The sequence below is a fragment of the Nomascus leucogenys genome, chromosome 21, assembly GCF_006542625.1.
Source record: "Nomascus leucogenys isolate Asia chromosome 21, Asia_NLE_v1, whole genome shotgun sequence".
Taxonomy (NCBI): domain Eukaryota; kingdom Metazoa; phylum Chordata; class Mammalia; order Primates; family Hylobatidae; genus Nomascus; species Nomascus leucogenys.
In genome coordinates this window covers 14,374,110-14,380,887 of record NC_044401.1, presented here as the reverse complement: position 1 = coordinate 14,380,887, position 6,778 = coordinate 14,374,110, and positions in this window count along the sequence as shown.

Sequence of the window (6,778 nt, the reverse complement as noted above, 5' to 3'; positions counted from 1 at the left end):
ATCACCAAAACCCTCCTTTTAACAACCTTATTTTTATGACTTCAAGAGTCATACCCTTGATTCTGTTATGATCAACTTGTACATCTTCTATGAAAAAATTTCTTACCATTCACACTAGTGCTTTGCAGATGACACATCTCTATGCCTGTCCTAATATCTAGTATCCCACCTCAAACATAAGAAATATGTCTGACAAAACAGTTACTTTGATAGAGTAAATTATACAGGTTTAAATCCTCTTATTTGTAGAATTACAGGAATTGAACCTACCCCTGAGAATCCAAAATTCTCTGTGCTACCTAATATACCACATCCTATACTAAGGTCAACTAAATAGGCTATTGGGCCCATACCCCCAAAATGTTGGTTTTTATCCTTTCTGTACTAACTAACACTCTAACCCAACTTATTATCTCTTTCACCATCTTTATAGGAACTCTCATTACAATATTAAGCTCACAATGACGTCTCATCTGAATAAGCCTAGAAATAAACATACTAGCCACCAACCCAGTTTTAACTTAAAAAGAAAATCCACTCCACAGAAGCAGCTACCAAATATTTCCTCACACAAGCAACTGCATCTATAATTCTCATAATAGGACTCATTTCCAATATGCTATTCTCTGGACAATGAACCATCATAAACTCAATCAATCAACTATCATCCTTGATAATAATAATGACCTTAATAATAAAATTAGAAATGTCTCCTTTTCACTTTTGAGTCCCAGAAGTAAGTTGAACTAAAATTCTGTCTTGGACAACCAGCTATCCCCAGCCTCGATAGGTTTATCACCACTACTCATGAATCCTCTCACTATTTTGCTACATAGATGAGTGTGCTCATTTAGCTATTCTTGAGTAGTTCGTCTGGTTTTGGGGGTCCTGGCTAGCGTTCTCTCTGTGAAGTCTGTTCTGGTTAATTCATTATGCAAAGGTACAAGCGTTTGTCTTTGCTTTTTGATGCTTGGTGTGATTATTTCATCTTTCCCTTGTGGTACTATAGCTATTGCACCAGAGTAACTCCTATCACCTATACTTTTGTCCAGGGTAAATGATTTGGTTTAAGGAGATCTGGTGATACAGTTTAATAACGTTGGGGCTAGAGTTGCCTCAAAGTGATCAGGTGATATGAAATCTTCCAGGTGTAAGCCAGGTGCTTTAAGTTAAGCTACACTTTGGTTAGTCCAAGAGCACTTTCCAGTATACTTACATGTTACAACTTATCTCCTCTATACATGTGCAGGAAAATTATTAGTAATAGTGGTCTCTAGACAAGTATTTGAGAGGGTGATGGGTGGTGTGTGCATGCTTCACAGCCTCATTCAGTCAAGCACTCTGTTCTTCATTTACTGCTAAATCATCCTTGAATCTTTAGGTTTCATTATGGTTATTGTAAAACTTTCTGGGAAATAGAAAATGTAGCTCATTTCTTACCATTTCATAGGCAACACCTTGACCTAATGTTTTTATATACATACTTGTGCTTACTCTAAGGCCTTTTTAGGGTTTGCTGAAGATGGTGGTATGTAGGCTGAGTGGCGAGGGATAGCGAGGTATATTGGAGTTTACCGATTATAGAACAGGCTCCTGTAGAGGGATATAAAGCACTGCCAAGTCCTTTGAGTTTTAAGCTGTTGCTTGGAGTACTCGGGTGAGTAGTTTTGTTAATTTAACTATATGGGTTTAGGGCTAGGCATAGTGAGGTATCTAATCCCAGTCTGGGTCTTAGCTATATGTTTTCAGGATATTAAAATCACTTTCGTAGCTTATGTAACAAGTCTTCACATGTACCTCTGAGCCTAAATAAAAGTTTTTAAAAGTCTATTAAAAGTTAAGTTCTATATAAAAGAAAATCTTTGCATTTTTAAAAAATATAAAATACTTTCTAGTTAACTTTTACATTGTTACTAAAAGACATAAAACTTTATTAAATAAATTAAGAAAATATTTGTTGCTGCCAGTTTAAAATGGCAGACTGAAAAGATGTAGTTACCTCTTCAATGTCTCACAGTTTTATTTAACTTAGGGTAAAGACATATAATATGAGATAAATTTATAACCAAAGTACATTTTGGAGTGGAGAGCCCATCCCTGGACCAAATATTCTGATGGCTCTTTCATAGCTAAAAGTAGAAAGAGTTATAAAGGCAGATAAACTATGCAGGCAGATGAAGACATAGGTCAGAAGCTGAATAGGAACAGATGTCAGCATTGGTGGAAACTGCTCTTTCTAGAGAATCTAGAGGAGGCCGATGCTAAGAACTAGCAGGCCCAGAGAGTAGGCAATAACTAAAGAGAAGCAATCAAAGGAAATTATTTTAAAACTGTCCACATCACGGTATCTTGGCTCCTCCCAACAGACTCCCATTGCCATGTGAATGATGCCTGACAGGTCTTGCATGTTCCCTGAGCATAAACCAAAGAACTGTTTCCTAAAGAAACTGAATCAACTGCTTGGAAATAGCCAATGTTCCAAGTGCTAGATTTTCCATCTAAAGTCACCTTGATTTTCTCCAGGGTATCCCATGGGCAGACTGTCTGCCTGCTTCTCATCTATGTACCATCTATATACATTCAAATGTAACCTGCTGATTACCAGTAACATCACACACAGACACAAACAATACACAACACACACATATACTTCCCTCTTAGATAAAAAAAGAAATGCTCATTAGTTTGATATACAAACATATCTAAATAGCAGCAGCGACATTTATCCCTGCAATTTAAGTGAATCAACACTTTTTTATTCATAAAGATGAATGGAAATCCAATTATCATGAGACATTTGGGAAAATCATTGTGTAATAAAAAGTATCAAGAAGAATAAGACAAATAACTGATCCTAGAGAAAACTCAATAAGGAAATAAAACATAATAATACATAAATAATAAATAATAATAATAATACATAATAAAACATAAATAACAAGGTCTTTCCTTGTAATTTTTGTTTTCTCCAGGATCAATTATTTGGCTTATTCCCCTTGAAACTTGTCTTTGTGTGAAGATTTTTAAGAAATAAGACATGCATATCTTCAGTTCTCTCCTGTTCCACTTGACAAGATAATATATCCATGCAACAAGAATAGAATGCCATGAAAAACAAATATCTAAGAATGAGTTTTTGAAATTCAAAAGATAATTTCTGAAATTGAAAACTCAGCAGAAAGGTTTCCTGATAAAGAAACCTCCTAGAGTACATAGCAAAAAGACAAAAAAATAGAATATAGCAGATTTTGATTCCTAATAAATAGGAGGTTCCAAAGAAACAACAAAGAAAATGGAGATGCAGAAATTATGTATGAGTTCTAAATTCCTAGAGTTAAAAACAGATATGAGACTTTATATTTAAAGGGTCACTAAGTGCCAAGCAGAATGAAATTAAAAAGACCTACACCTAGACATGTAATAATGAAATCTAAAATATCTAGGATGAAGATAAAATATTAAGAGCTTCCAGAAAAAAAAAATAGCCTATAAATAATGAGTTTTGGTGTAGAAGATATTTTCAGTGCTCCTCTGTGCCACAGCCCCTTGCTGCAGATCTAATTTCAGGACATTTGGAAAGCACATTTCACACAAAGGGACACCTCACAGATGCAGCATCCCAACTCAAGTGCATACTGTCTTTCCAGGGGATAATTCTGGGTGGCATTATATGTGCTTCAAAAATCCTAGCAGACTAAAGCTCCAAGCAGTGACCTCATTATCTTTCCTCCTTCCTTGTCTCACTACTCCCTTCCCTTAACCCTGTTTCTTAGAATATTATTTCAAACAAATGAACTTCACTTAAGTCTTTTTCTCAGGCATTAGTTTAGGGAAACATAAACTAAAATGTTGGTGCTCACATTCCTGGTGACAATGATGAAGGAATAATTACAGCTATGACAGCCTAACAAGAGCAAAGTGAATTTTACTCCTAGAAAAAACAAAATCTAAAAATTAATGACAATTGGCTTTGGGTTTAAGCAATGGGCAGATGCTGGAAGAGTTTGCAGGAGACTCATAGTGAAACCTGGAAGACCTCAAGGAGGCTGTTGGAGAGGGCTTGAAGACAGTGAGGATGTTGTTAGAGGCTGTCCTACTCAGCCCAGGCTGTTATATCAAAATACCACAGATTAGGTGCTTAGCCACAGACACTTCTCACAGTTCTGAAGGTTGGAAGTCTGAGATCAACGTGCCAGCAGATTTGATTCTTGATGAGGGCCCTCTTTCTGGATTGCAAATGATCACCTTCTCCCTGTGTCCTCATGTTACCTAGTGTAATGCCTTTAAGACCTAGGTCAATTTCTATCCCAACTTAACTCTGCTTATCTTTAGGAAACAGGACTAAAGTCAGAAGTTTCCCCTTGTGATTAAACCAGCTAAGACTGGTGGGATCTAAAATGGCAGGTCATCTGACCTCTGAAGAGCTTCTAACTTCATTATAATCTAATTTCCATGCTCAGTGACACTCCCACAAGCACCATGACCATGATAATCACTATGACAATGACCAGAATAAACCATAAAATGACAAAAAGGAAGGTGGCAACTCCAGTTCCAAGAAGTTCTCTACCCACTCCCAGAAAATACATGAATATTCCTCTCCTCGTTTTTAATGCCCAACCCTTTCATTAAATATGCCCTATACCTGCACTTCTAGACGCTCACTTTTGGTTTTGCATATCGACTTTGTAGCACTGGACAGGGAAAGACCCCATTTTAAGGGGGACCAACTTTGTTGGTATCACTCTCATGGCCTTTCCTCAATGTGTGTACTTGTAGAGAAATCCATCTTTCTTCCTCTTCTTATAAGGGAACTAATCTCATCATGATGGCTCCATCCCCATCAGCTCATCTAAATGTTATTAATTCTCAAAGGCCCCACCTCCAAAGATAGTCACATTGGAGGTTAAGGCTTTAATATATGAATTTGTGGAGGATACATACATTCAGTCCGTAACAGAAGCTAGTGAAAAGAGGCAGTTTTTATGTAGTGGGAGAAAATCTGGCAACACTGTCACCTTTGGCAATAAGAAAAATAGAAAGAGTACCCAGTAACATTGGGATAGTTAGGGAGATTTGAAGGCAGAATTTCAAGCTTCATCTGGCTGATTTTAGCTGCCTATGATAAAATATAAGAGAGAAATGAAACAAAGGGGAAATACTTCCATTTTTAAATCAGAATTTAAATGAAACATAAAAGGTCAAGCTTTCTGGGACCAAAAATCTGCAATCTCTCCAGAAAGAGAATGTCTTAGTACAAATTTTTTTCAAAACAAATATCAAATTGTGTGGAAGTATAAGATTTTTGATAAACTGAAGAAAGAGCTAAAGTGGTATCTGAAAGATAACTTCAAACAAATAAAGGTCCTTGTATACCCTCTCTGTGACACATTAAGTTTTCTAATAATATTGAGGACGTTATCATAGGGAACCAAAGGTAATGAAGGGACTGTCGCAAATACACTTATAGGTGTGGCTGTTATCTAAAGCAGGACTTTTCAACCTTGGCACTATAGACATTTTGGGTCAGATAATTTTTTGTTGGGATGAGGGAGTCTTTTGTGTTGTCTTGTACCTTGTAGAATGTTTAGCAATATTTGTGGGCTCTACCCATTAGATGCCAGTAGGACGCTCTTCACCCAATTCTTTTATCTTTTTTTTTTTTTTTTCAGATGGAGTCTTGCTGTGTCATCCAGGCTGGAGTTCAGTGTGGCACAATTTCGGCTCACTGTAACCGGTGCCTCCTGGGTTCAAGCAATTCTCCTGCCTCAGCCTCCCGAGTAGCTGGGATTACAGGTACCCACAACCATGCCGGGATAATTTTTGTATTTTTACTAGAGATGGGGTTTCGCCATGTTGGCCAGGCTGGTCTCGAACTCCTGAACTCAGGTGATCCACCCGCCTCAGCCTCCCAAAGTGCTGGGATTACAGGCGTGAGCCACTGCGCCTGGCCTCTTCACCCAATTCTTGACAGTCAAAATTGTTTCCAGGCCATCTAAATGCCTTAGGACAAAATAATCTACATTTTAGAACCACTGGTTTAAAAAAGTGGATTGTAATTTAATACACAGAAAGTCCACAAAAACTTTAAAGGAATGATTATCAGCTTGGACTGAAAGAGAGAGAAATGGGACAAAATTAAAGAAAAAGCTCTCTCCAGATATCTAAACAGGAAGGACACTAAGAAAACTACTTAGTTGCAAACATAGGTTATTTTATGAAAAGTTCAATCTTTCCATTGAAAATGAGTCTTATGCCCATCTTAGATCTGAGCAAGATCTATAATTGCTTTAACCAATAAAATATAATGCAAGTCACCCTATGCCAGGTCCTGGCCTGAAGAAACTGGCAGTTTCTGGTGGCAACAGTGGGCCATCTGGTGCAACCACTGCCATCATGCTGGCCATCTCAGGGAGGGCACAGGAAGGAGTTGGACAGCCCTCGCTGCCTGCAGCCCACCACCCTGGGAGCTGCCATGATGGAGCTGCGCCAGATTGCATGCTGAGGCCATAGGGGCAGCTCACAGCAATGTGGTGCCTGCCCTGGATGTCAACCCAGGCCCAGAAAGGACCTGGAGTTGCCAGGAGGATGGGGCTGCAGCCACCCACATTGTAACTGTGGATCTGGGCCTCCCACTACAAGAGCAGGCAGAAGCCCTGCTCCCCAGCACAGCTGCAGCCTCCCAAACCAGAGCTGCAGATCCAGGCATTCCTGAACTCTTGGGGGCCCTGGGAAGGCCCCCCTTGCCCTTGCAGGATTAGAGGTGCCTGTTCCCACT